The sequence below is a fragment of the Symphalangus syndactylus genome, chromosome 14 (genome assembly GCF_028878055.3).
Source record: "Symphalangus syndactylus isolate Jambi chromosome 14, NHGRI_mSymSyn1-v2.1_pri, whole genome shotgun sequence".
Lineage (NCBI taxonomy): Eukaryota > Metazoa > Chordata > Mammalia > Primates > Hylobatidae > Symphalangus > Symphalangus syndactylus.
The window spans coordinates 92575368-92595629 of record NC_072436.2 but is presented as its reverse complement, the minus strand read 5'-3'; the positions used below and the strand labels follow the sequence as shown (position 1 = coordinate 92595629).

Genomic DNA, 20262 nt, shown 5'->3' with positions numbered 1-20262 from the left:
TCTCTTTGCTCCCAACACAGATAATGGAAAATTACTTTAATTCTTCCCGAGTAGATATATTACTGTTAAATCACTGGGATAGTTTAATTACTGTTAACTATTTTCCTATCTTAAAAATGTTTACAGGTGTTAGAAGAAAATTCTTGCCTTCTTGTTAGTATTTTTACAGGTATTGGTGCTTCTGCCACTCAAAAGCCTTTTTTTTTTTTTTCTGAGAAATGCTTTGAAAGGTGTGTTGGAGAAAACACATGGGGAAAATAACAGGGACCCTGGTCTCTCTATGAGAAGCCATGCTTATTTATTTATGGAAAAAGAAAATGAGACTGAGGAAATAAACATTAATCAAAGTTTTCAAAGTGATAATAAACGTTTTTGGAGGGAATTTACTGTATATTTAATAGAAGAGTAGAAGAGTGCTGCCATCCTAACATTGGGAATGTTATTGGGAATGTTTTTAACCAAATAATGCCAATTTTATTGGAGAATAAAGTTTTATTAAAGACTTACTGAGTAAAGATTTCAGTTAATATTTTTCTGGTAAACTGGGTTAACTACAAAACACTCTTAATTTGAACTTTTAATTGAAATTCTTTCTAAAATATGTCATTAATACACTTTAAATTGTATAGCCCACTGAACAGAATTTTTATATATTTAAATTCTTTTTTTTTTTTGAGACAGGGTCACACTCAACCCTGTTGGAGTGCAGTGGTAACAATCACAGTGCACTGCAGCCTCCACCTCTTAGGCTCAAGTGATCCTCCTGCCTCAACCTACCAAGTAGCTGGGACCACAGGGGCGCTCCACCACACCTGGCTAATTTTTTAATTTTTTTTTTTTTTTTTTTTTTGTAGAGGGGAGGTCTGACTATGTTGCCCAGGCTCGTCTCAAACTCCTGGGCTCAAGGGATCCTCCTACCTCAGCCTCCCAAAGTGCTGGGATTTTAGGCATGAGCCACCTCACCTGGCCAACATTTAAATTAAATTTTGCGTTATACAGGGTTAGTGTGGTTATTCTGGGTTTCATATATAACCTTGGAGATAGAGAATTGAGGAAACTGACACATTTATATACTTGTAGTTTGTTTCTTTTTCTTAAAAGAGGAAATACGGAAAAAAAGGGGAAGAGGTTTCTTATAATTAAGATTTTACTGGTCCTTTCGACTGCACCATGCCTTTGTCCAACCCTTCCATCCTTAAAAATTCAGTTTATATACTACCTCTTTCTATGCTGATTGAACAATTATTAATAATCATAGCAACAACTGCAGTCTTTATTGTGTCTACTATGTATTGGCATAGTTATACTAGACACATGAGTATATAATTTAATTTTTTTTTTTTTTTGAGACGGATTTGTGCTCTGTCGCCCATGTTGGAGTGCAGTGGCTCCATCTTGGCTTACTGCAACCTCTGCTTCCCGGGTTCAAGCAATTCTCCAGCCTCAGCCTCCCGAATAGCTAGGACTACAGGCACAAGCCACCACGCCTGGCTAATTTTTGTATTTTTAGTAGAGACGAGGTTTCACCATGTTGGCCAGGTTGGTCTTGAACCCTGACCTCAAGTGATCTGCCCACCTCGGCCTCCCAAAGTGCTGGAATTACAGGTATGAGCCACTGCACCTGGCCGTAATTTAATTTTCAATAATGCTGTAAGGAGTGTCATATTCTCATAAACGGATAATGCGAAATTGTGTAAATGTAATACTGGGTATTTACCGAAATCTCTCAGACTTGAAAAAAATCATTGATCTTTGTACTACAATCTGAAGTCTTTAAAAAAAAATGAGTATTTGTTAGGATGAGATGCTTATATCTTGATCTGTTCCTATGAAGGAGTAGGGAAGAATACAAGGTAGGGAGAGAAACTAATATTTATAGAATGCAAACTCTGTGGCAGGAATGTTGCTACTTTATTGTTATAGCAAGTTAAGTGGTATTATTCCCTGGGACTCAAGGAGGTTCAGTCATTTGTCAGAGATTGCTAAGTATGTTGGTGGCTGGTGGGTCAGTTTGACTTGAGAGCCTCACTCTTTCGCTTTTCTCTCCTTTGTTTTTTTTTTTTTTAACTTGCCCCAAAGCAATGAAGATACTGTCTCAGTTTTTTAGTACAGCATCTACTATATTTATTCATTCATTTGAACATTTAAATGTGCACTACATGTTATGGTCTGTACTAGAGCGTAAAAATGAAAATATTGAGTTCTGCCAACAAGGATTTATATTCTAGTGTAGTATTTCTTAAATGGGTGACTGAATTGGGGTGGGAAATTTTGACCAGCTTTTATTAAAAAACAATCTAGGCCGGGCGCAGTGGCTCGCACCTGTAATCGCAGCACTTTGGGAGGCCGAGGTGGGCAGATCACGAGGTCAGGAGATCGAGACCATCCTGGCTAACACGGTGAAACCCCGTCTCTACTAAAAATACAAAAAAAAATAGGCAGGCGTGGTGGCAGGTGCCTGTAGTCCCAGCTACTTGGGAGGCTGAGGCAGGAGAATGGCGTGAACCTGGGAGGTGGAGCCTGCAGTGAGCCGAGATTGCCCCATTGCACTCCAGCCTGGGTGACAGCAACACTCCATCTCAAAAAAAAAAAACACTACAAAAATTTTAGTACATTTTATGTGGTAAGGGTAAAAGTATTATTTCATGAAATTGTGACCAGCTTTTATTAAAAAACAATCTAAAAAATTTTAGTACATTATACGTGGTAAGGGTAAAAGTAATATTTCATGAAATTTTTGTTTTATATATGTATGTATATTGTGGGTCTCTATGAAAAAAATACATTTCTTATTGTGGGATAAGATTGAAAGTTTGACTACAGGTCTAGTGGCTGAGATAGAACTGTAAGCAAATAATTATACATAATTAGAATAGCAAGTAAGTTCCTTTTTTATTTTGAGATGGAGTCTTGCTTTGTTGCCCAGCCTGGAGCGCAGTGGCATGATCTCGGCTCATTGCAGTCTCTGCCTCCGGGGTTCAAGCAATTCTGCCTCAGCCCCCGGAGTAGCTGGGACTACAGGAATGTGCCACCACGCCTAGCTATTTTTTTCGGATTTTTAGTAGAGATGGGGGTTTCACCGTGTTGGCCAGGCTGGTCTCGAACTCCTGACCTCAGGTGATCTGCCTGCCTCGGTCTCCCGAAGTGCTGGTATTACAGGCGTGAGCCACTGTGCCTGGGCTGGAGGTAGATTTAAATTAATAGCAGCAGCAGTTTATTTTCCTAAATTCTTTTTTTTTAATTGTAAAGTGAAACAAATACAGAAAACCACACAAAACAAATGTGTAACTTAGTGAATTATAAGGCTAGCACCTGTGTAACCCTGTCCTTTAAAAAGTAACCACTGTCATGGTTTTTCTGAAAATGAATTAAGTTTTTGGTTTTATTACTCAAGTATGTATCCCTAGATGCTATAGTTAAGCCTGTTTTCTTGCTCATGCTCACGCTCGTGCAGATTCTTGCACTCCCCCCTCCTTTTTTTCTTTTTCATTAAGCTTTCTTTCTTTACACCTACTGTTTCTCCAAGATTTTCTCCAATACATTTTTTTCTCGTAATCCTTTAAGTATTCATTTCTGAAATGATTTTTTCCCTTTTATTTTAAATTCTTTCTTGAGCTCTATCACCTCATTTCTGAGCTTTTCTAATTCTGATATATTTGAGGTATATATATATATAATATATATATCTGATACAGATTTCTCATAATTTTTTTTAAGTTTACTTTGAAGTAGTTCATTTTTATCTCTTTGAGCATCTCTTTCAGACTTGCTTTTATTGTTTATAGGGATGTTATTTTATTCTGTTTCTTTTTTTTTAGTTGTAACTTTTTGTGGGATTCAATCTCTTGAAAGTATGAATGCTTTCATTTATACTGTGCTGGGAATAAGATGCATGTAAGTAAATAATTGCATTATGAGACATATTCTTCTAAACGTACATTCAAGGATATTATGAGAACACAAGAGTAGGGACTTACTTTCCCCAAAGTGTAGGGATTGGATGAAGTGGACTTTAGTCATAATGGAGGTTTTTTATTGGTGTATCAATATTTTTAAATATTCTGTTTTTTTCTTTTTTATAATTGATATATTTTTGAGGGTGCATGTGATATTTTGGTACATGTTTACAACGTATAATGATCAAATTAAGATAATTAGAATATCTGTCACCTGAAACGTCATGGTAGTTCTGATTTTAGTTTTTGAGGAACCTCTATACAGTTTTTCATAATGGCTGTATTACTTGACATTCCCACCAACAGTATGTGCATTCCCCGTTTCTCCACATCCTTGCCAGCATTGTTATTTTTTGTCTTTTTGATAAATAGCTCTTCTGACTGGTGTAAGATGGTATCTCATTGTAGTTTTAATTTGCATTTCTGTGATGATTAGTGGTGTTGAGCATTTTTTTCGTGTTGGTTTGCTGCTTTATGTCTTGAAAAGTTGCTGATCATGCTCTTTTCCTGCTTTTTGATACAGTTGTGTTTTTCTTGTTGAGTTGTTTGAGTGCCTTGTAGGTTCTGGGTATTAGTCTTTTGTCACATGTATAGTTTGCAAATATTTTCTCCCATTCTGTGGGTTGTCTCTTTATTGATTATTTCTTTTGCTGTGCATAAGCTTTTTAGCTGATTAAGTCTCATTTGTCTGTTTTTGGTTTTGTTGCAGTTGCTTTTGAGTTCTTAGTCATAAATTCTTGTTCAGGCCAATGTTCAGAAGAGTTTTTCCTAGGTTTTCTTCTAGAATATTTATAATATAGTTTCAGGTCTTACATTTAAATCTTTTCTATAGCTAATTTTTGTATATGGTGAGAGATGGGTCCAGTTTCATTCTTCTGCATATGGCTATCCAATTTAGTAGTGCTTTTTATACAAATGAATTTACTGTTGACTTCCTTCAATTACTACTTTGAAATACTGTTCAGATGGAATTAAAATAATATTTTAAAAGTTTTCTTTTGTTATACTATTGTTATATATCATCAACTATCTCTTAAGTAGAGACCTGAAATTTAGAAAGTGAAAAGGTCACAAAGTAGAATGGAAAACATAGTATAACGCATAGTATTCTGTATGTGAATGATAAATTGCTCAGTAATTTTTTTTTTTTTTTTTTTGTGACAGAGTTTCGCTCTGTCTCCCAGGCTGGAGTACAGTGGCACGATCTTGCTCACTGCAACCTCTTCCTCCTGGGTTCAAGTGAGTCTCCTGCCTCAGCCTCCCAAGTATCTGGGATTACAGGCACCTACCACCTTGCCCGGCTAATTTTTGTATTTTTAGTAGAGACTGGTTTTGCCATTTTGGCCAGGCAGGTGTTGAACTCCTGACCTCAAGTGATTTGCCTGCCTTGGCCTCCCAAAGTGCTTGGACCAGTAAATATTTTAATGAATATCATATTTTATCCTTCAATTTTTTTGTTTCATGTAGTTTGATTAAAATGGTTTCTTTGTTTAGTTAAAAGAAAACTTAATGATGTGGTATGGTTTGGGTATAATTTTCCGTTTGTACTTCTATTCAAATTGGCAGCCAGTTAGAGCCAGGTTGTGCTTGCTTTTGAAGTACTCTGCTTAGGGATATTGAGTCCATTGTTTTCTATTTTCTTTGTTTGGTTAACGAGACTTTTGACTTGGTGTGTATTAAGTATCTTATAAAATGACTTTAGTGTTTATGAAGTGATCTCATGTCTATTGTTTCTTTTGGTCTCTTAACATAAATAACTACAGGAAAAAGAGGAAATGTAAATGCAGTTGGAACATGGAGAGATTTAAAGACTAACAGAAAAAAGCTGGGGTGGGAATTATGTGGAGGAGTTGTCCTTAAATTAGGCCTTAAATATTAGGGTTTGACTGAATAGTGATAGGGAAGGTAGACAATCCAGTTGTTAGAATATCAAAAGCAAGCATATAGAGAAATGTATTTGAACAGGATTAGTATAGTTTGGACTGACTTCTAATACAGAAGCATTAGCTTGAGGATATAGATACTGAATCAGTTATTGATTTTTGTTTGTTTGTTTTTGGTCTTTTGTACTTAAAAAGCAATCTAGGCAGGATGTCAGGCTAGCGTAGTAGTGAATAGTGTGAACTCTGGAGCCAATACTTCCAGTTTGGAGCACACCGTTTAATCCTTCTCTGTATGTGTTTCTGCATATAAAATAGACACTAATAATGGCAACTACTTGATAGGGTTGTTATGAATAAGATTAAAAGAGTTAATACTAGTAAAGTATTTACAACAATACCTGTTACCAATAAGCATTCAATGAGTTTTTTTAATTTATGAAAGTACTAGCTCTTTCATTCTGTGTGTATGTGTGTATTTGTAATGTACACATACATGTGTGAGTATATATGGAATATAATGTGAGTGTATGTGGAATAAATACAGAGAGGAAATGTAGATCTCACATGTATGTATAGGAAAGGTAGTAATATTTGAATTTCAGTTTTGATTAGAATTTAGATTATTAGAATAAAATCTAACATCTCATTTTACAGATGGCAAAATTACGTACTAGCAGAACTAGAACCAAGATTTGCCAGACAACAAATATTTGAGCAGTAAACAAAACAGACAACTAGCTCTGCCCTTATGAAGCTTTCAGTTAGTCAGGAAAGATATGTATTAAACCATCTCAGGTGTGACAAATGTTATCAAAAGGTTAGAGTACTATGGGAGAGTAGAACTGGGGCCTCTCCATAGTCTGGGATTTTAGAGAATTCTTCCCTCAAGATTTCTTTTATTTATTTATTTATTTTTTTGAGATGAAGTCTTCCTCTGTCGCCCAGGCTGGAGTGCAGTGGCGCGATTTTGGCTCACTGCAAACTGTGTCTCCCGGGTTCAGATGATTATCGTGCCTCAGCCTCCCAACTAGCTGGGATTAAAGGCACACGCTACCACGCCCAGCTAATACTTGTATTTTTAGTATAGATGGGGTTTTTGCCATATTGGCCAGGCCAGTCTCAAACTCTGGCCTCAAATGATCTGCCTGCCTTGGCCTCCCAGATTGCTGGGATTACAGACATGAGCCACCATGCCCGGCCTTCTTCTCCCAAGATTTCCAAGCTGAGGTGTGAATAATAAATAGCAGTTAGCCAGGGTTAGTTGGAATGAAGAGTGTTCCAGGCAGAGGGAGTAGGATTTGTATAGGCTCTGAGAGAGGAGAAAGCATGGTCTATTCAGATATCTGAAATGGAGAGAACAAGGGAAAGGGTGGCAAAAAATGTGACCTGAAAGATTAGAGCATGGCTAAAATACGCAGAGTCTTGTATACAAGGTTAAGGATTTTGACCTAAGGGTCCCCTTGATGGATTTAGCAGGAAAGGGACATTGCTAGATTTACATTTTGCAGTATTACATTAGTATATTACAGAGAACAAATTAAGAGAGAGTCTGGCATAAGTTTAGGGAGATTAATTTAGGAAGATACTGTAGGAGCTACTGTGTGTGGTTGTGCAGAACACACCATAGGGGTTTCCATTCATGTATACTGGTTGAGCATCACTAATGCAAAAATCCAAAATCTGAAATGCTTCAAAATCTGAATTCTGAGTGCCAACATGATGCTACAAGTGGAAGATTCCACACCTGACCTAATGTGATGGTTTGTAGTTAAAATGCAGGTGCACAACACATAGTTTATTCAGCATCTCCAAGGGAAAAATAAAATTACCTTCAGGCTATTTGTGTAAGATATATATGAAACATAAATGAATATTATGTTCAGACTTGGGTCCCATCCCTAAAGTATCTCATCATGTATATACAAATAAATATTCCAAAGTCCCAAAAAATCCCGAATCCAAAGCATTCTGGTCTCAAGAATTTTGGATAAGGAGTGAGTATTCAACCTATACTACCTTTGGAGTGGTCTGGATGAAAGATAATGTTGACCTAGGCTATAGTTGTGACAGTGAAAATGGAGAAAAGTGGACAGATTTCAGAGATATTTCAGATTTAATGACTCCAAAATTTATCTCCAGACCAGACCTCTTTCCTGAACTTTAGGTCATGTATATCCCAAATGCCTGTCCTACTTGGATATCTCACAAATGTCTCAAATTCAACAGGTTTTTAAAACAAAACAAAACACTGCAAACATTAATCTGTCTCCAAAAAGAAAAAAAAATAGTAATTTTCTCTTCCAGTATTTATAGTAGCAAATAGAACTAACATCTACTCACTTGCTAACCATGTCTACTAGTAGTGACCACTAGACTACTTAGCTATATGTAGCTGCAGTTGATATGGCTTTTTAGAATTTAGGTTATATTCCATGTAAGTTTATTTAGAAACATTTATTTTAGAAAGTATTACTTTCTAAAATGATCAGAGATAGTCTTTTTTTTTTTTTTTTTTTTTTTTTTTGAGACAGAATTTCACTCTTGTTGCCCAGGCTGGAGTGCAATGGCATGATCTTGGCTCACCACAAACTCTGCCTCCTGGGTTCAAGCAATTCTCCTGCCTCAGCCTCCCAAGTAGCTGGGATTACAGGCATGCGCCACCACGCCCAGCTAATTTTGTATTTTTAGTAGAGACAGGGTTTCTCCATGTTGGTCAGGCTGGTCTTGAACTCCCTACTTCAGGTGATCCACCTGCCTTGGCCTCCCAAAGTGCTGGGATTACAGGGGTGAGCCAACATGCCCAGCTGGAGATAGTCTTTAATAACATTAATATCTTTAATAATTTTTTAGCATAAATATATTTTTAAGTCAGAGTACATGAGGTTAATGTAGCCCTATTTAAAATCAATTTAATTCTGTTAATTATATTTTTGTTTTGTTTTTAGAATTACATATAAAGTCAATATATTAAATCAATCAGTATAGAGTCCTAAGTTTTGCTCTTGCTTTCCAAATTTGACATTGGGGCTATTAGTAAGATATCATTGTCTGCATTTATTAGATTTATTTCTGATCATGAATATACTTTAAAAGATGCTTCTTTTCAGTGGAGCAATTTATTTGGCTATAGGTGATTTACTGCATGACTATGACTTATATTCAAGGCATTGAAATATACATAAATTTTGATGACAAGACCACGTGTTTATATTCAAATGCCAACCAGATTTGTCCTTTAGGACATTAGCTCTGTTGACTTTTTAGGTTTCTATAACTTTGTTCCTTTCAGTGTTGTTTTTCAAGTGCAATATAGTCATCCCTTGATATCATGGGGGATTGATTCTGGGACCTCCTGAAGATACCAAAATCCACAGATGGTCAAGTTTTGTGTATTACCTAGTGTTGTATTTGCATATAACCTACCCACTTCCTTCCATATACTGTACTTTAAGTCTCTAGATTGCTTATAATACCTAATACAATGTAAATACTATATAAATAGTTGTTACACTGTATTGTTTAGGGAATAATGACAAGAAAAAAAAGTCTATATCTGTTGGTTACAAACACAACCAACTTTTTTTCCCCCCAAATATTTCTGATGCGCAGTTGGTTGAATCCATGGATAACAGAACCCACAGATGCAGAGGGCTGACTGTACAAATCTGTCAAAAAACCATAGTGCTGGTTGGCTAATAATTGGTCACTGTATGACTTATAGTACAGGTGATATTACTTCTGATTCTAGATGGTAAGTATATTTTTCTCTTTTAATTGTTTTTGTTCTTTGATTTCCGTGCTGTCAGTTTTTTTCTACTTTTAACATAGTTTTGTTTAGATGTGGCTGATAGCAATCCTAAAGTTTAAGTAGATGGGTTTTCTAAGTCAGATTTACTCTAAGAGCTAGTAGTGGTTCTTTTCTATTGTATTTAGTAACATGTAGGGTATATAAGTGCTATGTTTGAGATAATAGAACTTTATAAATTATTTAGTCACCAATTTTTTTAACGTTTATTAAAAATAGCCATTTTTCTTAAAACAGTTTTTACTCAGTTTAGATCTTTTGTGGTACTGCTTTTTGAAATCCGTGTTTCTGTGAAAGGGAGGAGGATTATGTGCTAGGGACTCATTTTAATGTATTTGGTCTTTATGCAGAAAATATCAGGTTTGTAAGTTATTGCTTCATTTTAACTTCCCCAAGAAAGGGACGAATGACTACACTTTTCTTTTTGAGACAAATGCAGCAACATTGTGTAGAGGAAGTCTATACACTGTGTACAATTGACAGAAAATTATTAATATTTAAATAGAAGTGGCGTCTAAACACATGGTTTACAAATTGAATCTGGGCAAGTTAGTATAGGAGAAAAGTAAATTCAGTGGAAGGTTGCCACATATATATTTTTTTTTTCTTTTTTTCAGTTTTAGTGGTATCTGCTTTTAGTATGAGTTGGAGAAAGGTTTTCCCCCCACTCACTTTTATTTCATTTTTTACTCTCATTTGAGAAGCAATTTCTCCATGAGACAGATCTTTGACCCTTTTGTACTCTGCACTCCCATCCCCCTTGACTAGAAAATGCAGCTGCACACATTTTTTGTTTAGAGACAATGGATCACATGCTGTGTCACCTAAATCTACGACCAAGAGGCAGTTTTATCCCTAAGAGACCATAATGCTTCAGTTCTCCTGGATACATGACATCATGTAGCATTATAATCAAATATACATCTCTCTGCAGTACATTTGGGATTTGATTTTACCCTCTAATCTCAGTATTGGATTTTATGGGAATAGACATTATTTATAATGGAGAATCTTAAAACAAAAAATGTATTGTTAAATCAATAGGAAAAGTTGTGAGTTCCTTCCTTTTATATGCCTTTTTTTTTCTTACATGAGGTTTACCAGTGTTTTTAGATATTCTGAGATTATAGAATATCTTTAAAGCTGTAGTGGCTGTTAGGTTTGTTACACAGTGCATTGCAAATAATGTGTGTTCAGTAAATGCTAGACTTTATTTTTGCTACTGTCTAGACAAATTAACAGGAAGAAAATTGTTTGCCTTTTTTGAGTGAGAACCAACCTTAATTACAAAGAAAAATAAAAATCAATAAATAATTGTTTTCCTTTTTAAAAATGAGGAAGTCTTCAGATTTAGAAAATATTAGTATCTATAAGCTGCTAAAATATATTATGTCAAGTTTATTATAATAAGCAGATTATACTTTTGAATAAATCTGGGAAATACAATGCTGTGGCTTCCAGTCTTGAGAAATGGTACCTTATTATAATTAATAAATATGGTTCATTCCTAAGAATATTGGAGGTGAGGAAAGGAGAGGAAAATTGAATGGAAATTTCTTTTATTATGTATTAAATCTTAGTGGCAAAGCTTAAATAAATTGCAGTGAATAATTGAACTAATTGCTAGGCAGTTTCCATAAAATTCACAAACATTTGGATTTCTGGGCTTTGCCATAGCTCTGTAGTAGACATTTCCTTTTCTATGAAAAACATTGTTTAGTGATCTGAATTCAGTGAATGACTACCTCTTTCCCTTTACTAGGGTTATCTTAGCCTCAGTCAATTTGTTTTTTTAATATTGGTTACTTGAGAGTGATTGGATAAGAAAGCCACAAATCTGAGATGATGCCCGCTTTCTGGTTGCTCTTTTGACATTTGTGAAATTGCTTTATTTGCTGATGACATGCAGTTCTTGGTGGGTGGTAAAATAGCAAGTCAATAAAATAAAGTTTCCAAATATCTTAAGACCACCTAAAAAGAATTAGAGATTGTAAACTTAAATTAAATGTAACCTAAAAATCCTATTCTTATGTGCTTCAGGATTCACATAGTATTTAATGAGAATGATTTTAAGTAGGAAGCTGGAGTAGTAGGGTCAAAATGGTGAGAAACAATTTTTTCTGTAGGCTAGATGCTGCCATATAGTTTGAGGTTAATTATTCCTTGCTTAAAGCATGGGACTGACTACAGTCTTCCTCAGGCCCCTTGGTACAGTTATTCAAGTGTTGGTTTCAACTTCTTTCCAGTTCTAGTAGAAATAACAGATGGCATGGTTCGTTTCCACTCCATGTAGTAAAGCTTATTAGAAACAGCACAATTGATGTTCTTCATTACTGAAAGAGGTAATAAGGAAAGATATTCAGTGACTGGCTCAAGGGTACAAGGAAAAAATAAATTTGCCTAAGTTTGCTTTGGGCTATCAAGAATTGACTATTGTATTTTGTTTTAATCTGAGTCTTTTCTCAGTGCTATATTTTATTTCCCAGTAAGAATTCTTAGACCATATAATGGATGAAATATAAATTTTAAAAAAGTAAACAATGATTTAGAAACAACATAGATTTAGGATTCTAAGAACTATAGTATAGGTAAGATAGAAACAATTAAAATTGAAAATGTAGCAGGAAGAGATTCAATAATAAAACTTTAAAAGCACTTTTTAAAGGTATTGAACTCATAATTAATCAAACCAAGTTAATTGCAGCTATTCCTTATTTGCTGTGGACCTATGTAAGTTATTAAAGAATACACTAAAAATCAATTCTGTTGGCCAGGCACACTGTTTCACACCTGTAATCCTTACAATTAGGGAGGGGCCAAGGCAAGAGGATCACTTGAGCCCAGGAGTTTGAGACCAACCTGAGCAACATAGGGAGACCCTGCCTCTACAGAAAATTAGCTGAGTGTGGTGACACACACCTGTTGTCCCAGCTACTCAGGGAGCTGAGGTGAGAGGATCGCTTGAGCCCAAGAGCTTGAGGTTGCAGTGAGCTCTGATCATGCTACTGCACTCCGGCATGGGCGACAGAACCAGAAAAAAAAAAAAGAAGAAGAAAGAAAAAAACCCAGAACCTTTATGTTCATGAGAATTTCTGAACTGAGCTGGATTTTTTTTGGTCATCAAATAAATTGTATATTAATATACTCATATTTTTAATGTACTGTAGCTGCTAGGCTGAAATTAACCATGTTATTTTTATGTTTTTCTTAGATCTACCGCATTTATTAAAAGTAGTATCTCAAAAATGGATAGAAAATTATTATTTTGAGTATTTTAACTTAAGAATTCTGAAACAGAATAGTACATTCTAAATTAGTTGGATACAATGAATGTAACTAGGAGATATTTATATTCCTGTCCTGTTTTCATGATGCCATTACATTTGTTGCTGTGTCTTTTTGTTTTTGAGAATGGCATTAATAGTGAAAACTCATGATTATTTCAGAGGTAGTATAGTTATTTTTATTGTTCATAAATTCTTTTTTTTGTGTGTGAGAATGTTGGCATCAGACAAAGCTGTTAATAAAGTAATTTAGAGCTTTCTTGGCCGTTAATAATGAAATATTAAAAGTTTATATGTTTTAAGTTCTTTTGGATTAAACTACAAGGATTAGAAGAATGGTTCTATCATGTTGCATGGTTGGCAAAATATCTGCAAACAAAGTGCATGGAGACAAATATAATAAGGAAGTGAAAGTCGAATCATAAAGAAAATGATGAAACACGTATTGTGGCACTCTTCCAAGAAGTCCTGATCTCATGTGGCCACCTCGTCAGTGGATGTCATTGGTCGTGAGGGAGATCTATCCTTAACACTAGACAAAGTGTTTTTAATTTCAAAACTTCAAAATATAAAGCATTGTTACTGATTTTGTACCCTAATTTTTATATTTGGAAGTTATAATATTTATACACCTACTGTAGGAAGAAAGCTAATAATTTTTAAAATTTATAATAGTAATAACCATCATTACCATCTCTGCAGCGAATATTCATTGTATACTTACTCTGTACCTCTGTTCTAAGTGCTTTATTTTTGTTGTTTAATTTGTACTAAGAATCTTATGAAAGTAGGTAGTATAATTCTAAATTGATAGGTCTCATAGCTTAGTGAAAGGCAGGGCTGGGATTTGAAGCCAAGCAATATTTCTTCACAGCTCGTGCTGATAATCGTTTGGTTCACTGTCTCCAGATGTGATTAATATCAAGGTAAATGGTTTATATTTTCCTTTTTGAATTTTTAAATTAATGAAGTTCCTTATCCTTCATAATTTCAACTTCAAATATATTGCCTCCTCAAGTTTCTGCCCAATATCTCCTAGTATTATGTATGTTAATCCTTTCTTTCTAAAGGAAGAAGGCTCTCCTTTTATGGTTATATAATATTTACCATAGACTCTAACTATGACAACAGAGCCATGCATGTAGTAGAAGCAAGAAGTTTCTGATTTGAAGCCTCTTAGAAAAGAACCAGGAGAGTTTCTTCTGAATAGTGTATCTCTTATACATCTCTTTCTCTACCTTTTATCTACATTACTAGATGCAGAGATACTATAATCATAGTCCAATATAGCTAATACTTTAGCTTTAGCATTTAAAATTCCTATATACATTTTATATGGATTTAAATTTCTACATTTAAAATTCCCATATACATTTAGGTACTTCTGACATTATAGTAATTCATGATACATTTCCTTACCAGGAGTTTACTTACTCTGTATCCTCAACTGTTAAAACACAGATAGACAAAAAAGAGACTTACAAGTATTTGTTGGGGGGGAATCACGAAGTTTATGCATTAAATTCATATCCCTTAAGGTGAGCTCTTTACCCTTATTAAGATTTTATTCAGATCTGTGATATTATATGAAATTCTAATGAAATTTACCTGGCTTTCCATTCTGTAACATAATAAATCTAGAAGTCCATTTCCATGATTTAGAAATCCAAAATGCTCCGGAAGCCAAAAGTTTTCTTAACCCTTATAGTGGCAGAACATGATCTGAGTGGATGTAAGGGTATTGGTGGTCTTTATTTACAACCCCTCTTACTGTGAATATACGTTTTGCCACAGAAATATTAACATATTTATTTTGGGGTGTTGCCTCTGACTTCACTAGGATGTGAGAGGGGTGTGTGTGTGTGTGTGTGTGTGTGTGTGTGAGTGTGTCATATTACCTTTCTGAAATCCAAAATATTCTGAATTTTGAAATATATTTGGCCCTAAGGTTTTTAGATAAGGGATTGCAGACCTGTATAATCAGGTACATTGACTACATACAGTACCATTGAGGACTAAGATATGGAAGTAAGGTTTATTTGGTAACTTAAATATAGCAATTTGAGACCTTTCAGTATGGAGCAGTGCCTCTCTCAGTACGGATCTCTTTTAAAGAAAAAAAAAATCTCATTTTGAGAATCTCCAACTTTAGTTCTTAAGGCAGTTTTCTTTAAAAATGCCTCTCACTTTTCTCTTTGAAAGTGGTAAAACACATTTTTTATTATTGAAATGAAAGCACAAAATGAAAATTTGCAACACTTGTGTGGCCAGTAGAATGTATCCATTAATCTTTTACCTCCAGGGATACTTCCAGTTGAGATTCATTGTCATGATGACAGCTCTTGTTAGAAGTACGTCAAACTTCTCAAGTGTGCTGAGGCAGAAAGGAAAACATAAGAAATTATGTGCTAAAATAAAGGATAATGTACTTTAGTGACACTGTCATCAAAAACTAATGTAAACATCTGTTTCCAGCAGCATGGTGAACCACGTACCTGGATCAAGGTACCAAGTACCCCTAGCTTTCTGCTGAAAATTACCTAAAATGCTGGATAAAATAAAATCTTAAATGCATCAGTGCTCTGGCTCAAAGGGGAGTACTTAGGCCAGGCTGAGTTCTGAACCTGGCTATTGCCTTGAGGATATTTGCCAAATCAGGTGAGCTTCTCTGTTCGTGGCTTTGTGGGGCTCAGGGATCAGGAAGCAAAGCCTAGACCCAGTCAAGGTGGAGCATTTAGCAGGAAATAGTCTTCCTCATTAATGTGGAGCCCCATTGAACTGTACCTTTATAAGGGTGATATAGAAATTATTTCCCTTTATGCCACCAGGGTTTCTACAGAGAAATTTTTTTCTAGAATATTGCTGCAGATCGAAAAGATGTCACCGAAAATGTGCTACCACAAACCAGCTCTCACACCAGTTTGCAGCATGAATTCACACTAAGCCTTAAGAATTTAAAATGATCCTGGGCTGTTACTACTCCCAAGGGCCTGATACAACCTAACATATAATCATCATTATCAAAGAATTCCCATTGGTAAAGTTCTAATGAAAATAAGTGGCTTATAATAAAAATTACAGACCATGCAAGGAAAAAGGCACAATATAAGATAATTTGAGTCAGATCTGCAAATAGTTCACATTTTGGAATTATCAGACGTAAAATAGAAAATAAATACGTTTAATATGTTAGTAACAGGCTTAGAAATGAAGAAAAGAGCAAACATGTTGAAAAAGAACCAGAAGTTCTAGAAATGAAAATAGTAATTGAAATTAAAATTCAATGGATAGGTATAAAAGCAAATATACTGTTGAAAAGTTAGCATAATGAAAGGTAAATCTTAAGAAATTTAGACCAAAAGATAGACAAGAAATTGGAAAATATAAAAGAGGTTAATAAAGGGAACATTTTTCAGAGAAAAGACAGATTACCTCCAAAGGAATATCAGGTTTCGATAACAGTAATGGAAATAGTAGTGGACTATGAAATGATACGCAAGACAAAATAACAGCGTAGAATTCTATAGCAAAAACATCTTTAAAGATCGGGGCAAAATAAGGACATTCATACAAATAAAATGTGAAAATTCAGTGACAGACTATTTTTTAAGCAGAAGTAAATGATCAGAGGTAGAAAATCTGAGATTTAAGAAGAAATGGTCAAAGAGAGTGACAATTATATAGGTGAATAAAAGTGGACTCCATAAATAATAATAGCATCTTATGAAGTTAAGAAAAAGCTATATTGGCTGGGCACGGTGGCTCATGCATGTAATCCCCAGCACTTTGGGAGGCTGAGGCAGGCGGATCACAAGGTCAGGAAATAGAGACCATCCTGGCGAACACGGTGAAACCCCATCTCTACTAAGAATAGAAAAAAATTAGCCAGGTGTGGTGGCAGGCGCCTGTAGTCCCAGCTCCTCGGGAGGCTGAGGCAGGGGAATGGCATGAACCCGGGGGGCAGAGCTTGCAGTGAGCGAACATCACACCACTGCACTCCAGCCTGGGCGACAGAGCGAGACTCCGTCTCAAAAAAAAAAAAAAAAGAAAAAGCTGTGTTATAAACCAGGAGAAGGTGATTGGAGCTAGCATTTAAAGATCTTTTTATTGTTGCTGGGCACGGTGGCTCACGCCTTGATCCCAGCAATTTGGGAGGCCGAGGTGGGCAGATCACTTGAGGTCAGGAGTTCAAGACCAGCCTGGCCAACATGGTGAAACCCAGTCTCTACCAAAAATATTTTTTAAAAAAAGCTGGGTGTGGTGGTGCACATCTGTAGTCTCAGCTACTCAGGAGGCCAAGGCAGGAGAATCGCTGAACCTGGGAGGCAGAGGTTGCTGTGAGCTGAGATTGTGCCACTGCACTCCAGCCTGGGTGACAGAGCAAGACTCTGTTTCCAAAAAAAAATATATATATATATGTATATGTATATATGTGTGTGTGTGTGTCTGTATGTGTGTATGTGTGTATATTTATTGTTTAGGAGCAGACTAAAGATAACTGGATTTTTAGAAGTATATATCAAAATTCATAAGGTAACATTTCAGTGATAGAAATATGTATATAATTTCCACACTAGTAGAGGATTAAAAAAAATGGAATGAGAAAAAAGAATCATTCCAAAGAAGGCAAAAAAAGAAAGAGAAAAATTAACATGGAAAGAGCAGGATACCAAAAAGGATGGTAGAAGTAAATCGAAATACATGCATGCCTTTAAAAACATTATTCATTTATATGGGGTTTAGGATAGAGACTACAAGGAAACTAAGGAAAATGTTGAAAGTAAAATGATGGAAAAATATACACCTGGCAATTTTTTTTTTTAATTTTAGTGTGTACATAGTAGGTGTATATATTTATGGGGTATGTGAGATGTTTTGATACAGGTATGCAATGTGAAATAAGCACATCCTGGAAAATGGGGTGTCCATCATTTCAAGCATTTATCCTTTGAGTTACAGATAATCTAATTACATTCTTTAAGTTATTTAAAAATATACAAATAAGTTATTATTGACTATAGTCACCCTATTGTGCTATCAAATAGTAGGTCTTATTCATTTTTTTTTTTTTTTTGTGCTCATTAACCACCCCCACCTCCCTCTCACTAATCCCCCACTACCTTTCCCAGCCTCTGGTAACTATCCTTCTACTCTTATGTTCATGATTTCAATTCATTTGATTTTTAGATCCTACCAATAAGTGAGAACATGCGACATTTGTCTTTCTGTGCCTAGCTTATTTCACTTAACATGATGATCTCCAGTTCCATCCATGTTGTTGCATATGATTGGATCTCTCTTTTTTTTTTTTTTTATTTAATGAGACGGAGTCATCTCCCTTTGTTGTTTAGGCTGGTGTGCAGTGGTGTGATCTCAGCTCGCCGTAACCTCCACTTCCCGGGTTCAAGCAATTCTCCTGCCTCATCCTCCCAAAGTAGCTGGGACCACAGGTGCACACCACCATGTCCCACTAATTTTTGTGGGGTTTTTTTTTTTTTTGGTACAGATGAGGTTTCACCATGTTGGCCAGGCTGGTTTTGAACTCCTGACCTCAAATGACCCGCCCACCTCTGCCTGCCAAAGTGCTGGGATTACAGGTGTGAGCCACCACGCCTGGCCTGATCTCATTCTTTTTCATGTGTATATGTACCACATCCATTTCTTTCATTGATGGACACTTAGGCTGCTGCCTGGCTAATATTAATGGAAAGAAAGCTAGTATATAATTTCAAATAGACTTAAAGACAAAAAGAATTGATACATAATGGGAAATGGCTAATTTGGCAGGAATATATATGTTTTAAAGTTACATGCAATTAATAACCATAGCCACAAAATAAAGCAAACAATTAGCAGATATACAAGGAAAAAATTGAAAAATTTTACCAGTATAGCAGGAGAGTGTAATATATCTGCCTTAGTATTTGATATAGAAAGCAGACCCCAAAAAAAGATTAGTAGGAATATAGAAAATTTAAACAGTGCGATTAACAAGCTTCATCCAATGGACATATATTTCATCCACGCACCATAGAAACATCACATGAATCATTATGAAAATTAATCATGTACTGGGCCATGAAACAAGTTTCAACAAATTTTAGAAAATTGATACCGTATACACTATTATAATACCAACTCAGTTAAGTTAGAAATAGGTAACACAAAAAAACTTTCTTTATCACGTGGAAATTAAAAAAATTTTCTCAATATCTCATCCATCAGAGAAGAAATGTTGGAAGTTGGCCTGTTCTTTAGTAGGAGATATTGAATCGTACCTCAGGTTTGCTTGCAGCAAACAAAAAACTGAGAAATGGCCCAGATAAAAGGCCTTGCATTCTTAACAGGTGAGAGTGTACAGGGACGCTAAGGACTGATGGTGAATAGGTTCTCCTAACAGGAAGGATGAAATTTTTTTTTTTTTTTTTGAAACGGAATCTCAGAATCTTGCTCTGTTGCCCAGGCTGGAGTGCAGTGCCATGATCGTGGCTCACTGGAAGCTCCGCCTCCTGGGTTCACACCATTCTCCTGCCTCAGCCTCCCCACCAGCTGGGACCACAGGTGCTTGCCACCAGGCCCAGCTAATTTTTTGTATTTTTAGTAGACGGGGTTTCACCATGCTAGCCGGGATGGTCTCAATCTCCGACCTCGTGATCTGCCTGCCTCTGCCTCCCAAAGTGCTGAGATTACAGGCATGAGCCACCGCGCCTGGACTGAAATTTTTAATAAATGTGCTGGAACAATTTTATGTTTGTCTGTGAAAGATGAAATTGGATAAAAAATACATGTATACATTTTTGGTGAGTTGAAGATTTAAATGTAAAAGGCAAAAACTATAAAACAAACTGCAGACCATAAAGAAAAGGGTTAATAAATTCCACCATGTGAAAGTAAAGAAATTTCTTATTAAAAGCAACTAATAAAGAGATTGAAAAGACAAGTCATCTACTGGGGAAAGATACTTGCATCACATATTAGTATCCAAACATTACAAATCATTAAGAAAACCCATAAAAAAATGGGCACAAGGCTTCAATAGATACTTTATGGAAGAATAAATCCAAATGGTATATGTATAGATATTCATAGCTATATGTTCATATATATCTATATATTCATATTCTATATATCCATATACAGGTATATGTGAATGAATGAAAAGGTGTTCCGCCCTGTTACTAGTCTGGGAAATGCAAATTAAAACTACAAGGAGATACAGTTTCAGAGTTGATATGGTCTGGCTCTGAGTCCCCACCCAGATCTCATCTTTAATTGTAATCCGAATTGTAGTCCCCACGTGTTGAGGAGGGACCTGGTGGGAGGTGATTAGATCA

At 35.6% G+C, this 20262-nt stretch overlaps 1 protein-coding gene across 5 annotated transcripts in view; it reads left to right on the top strand.

Moving 5' to 3' along the window:
- The window catches only part of FOXN2 (forkhead box N2), a 65632-nt gene that overhangs the window by 4328 nt on the left and 41042 nt on the right, over window positions 1-20262 (top strand). The window contains exons 2-3 of one of the 5 annotated variants that reach the window (XM_055240862.1): window positions 9449-9590; window positions 15407-15586. The exons of 2 other annotated variants lie outside the window; for them this stretch is intronic. The gene's annotated coding sequence lies outside the window, so the exon portion shown is untranslated. Of the gene's footprint in view, window positions 1-9448; window positions 9591-15403; window positions 15587-20262 lie in introns of all 5 variants that reach the window. 2 more of the 5 variants (XM_055240863.1, XM_055240861.2) reach the window with 2 other exon arrangements.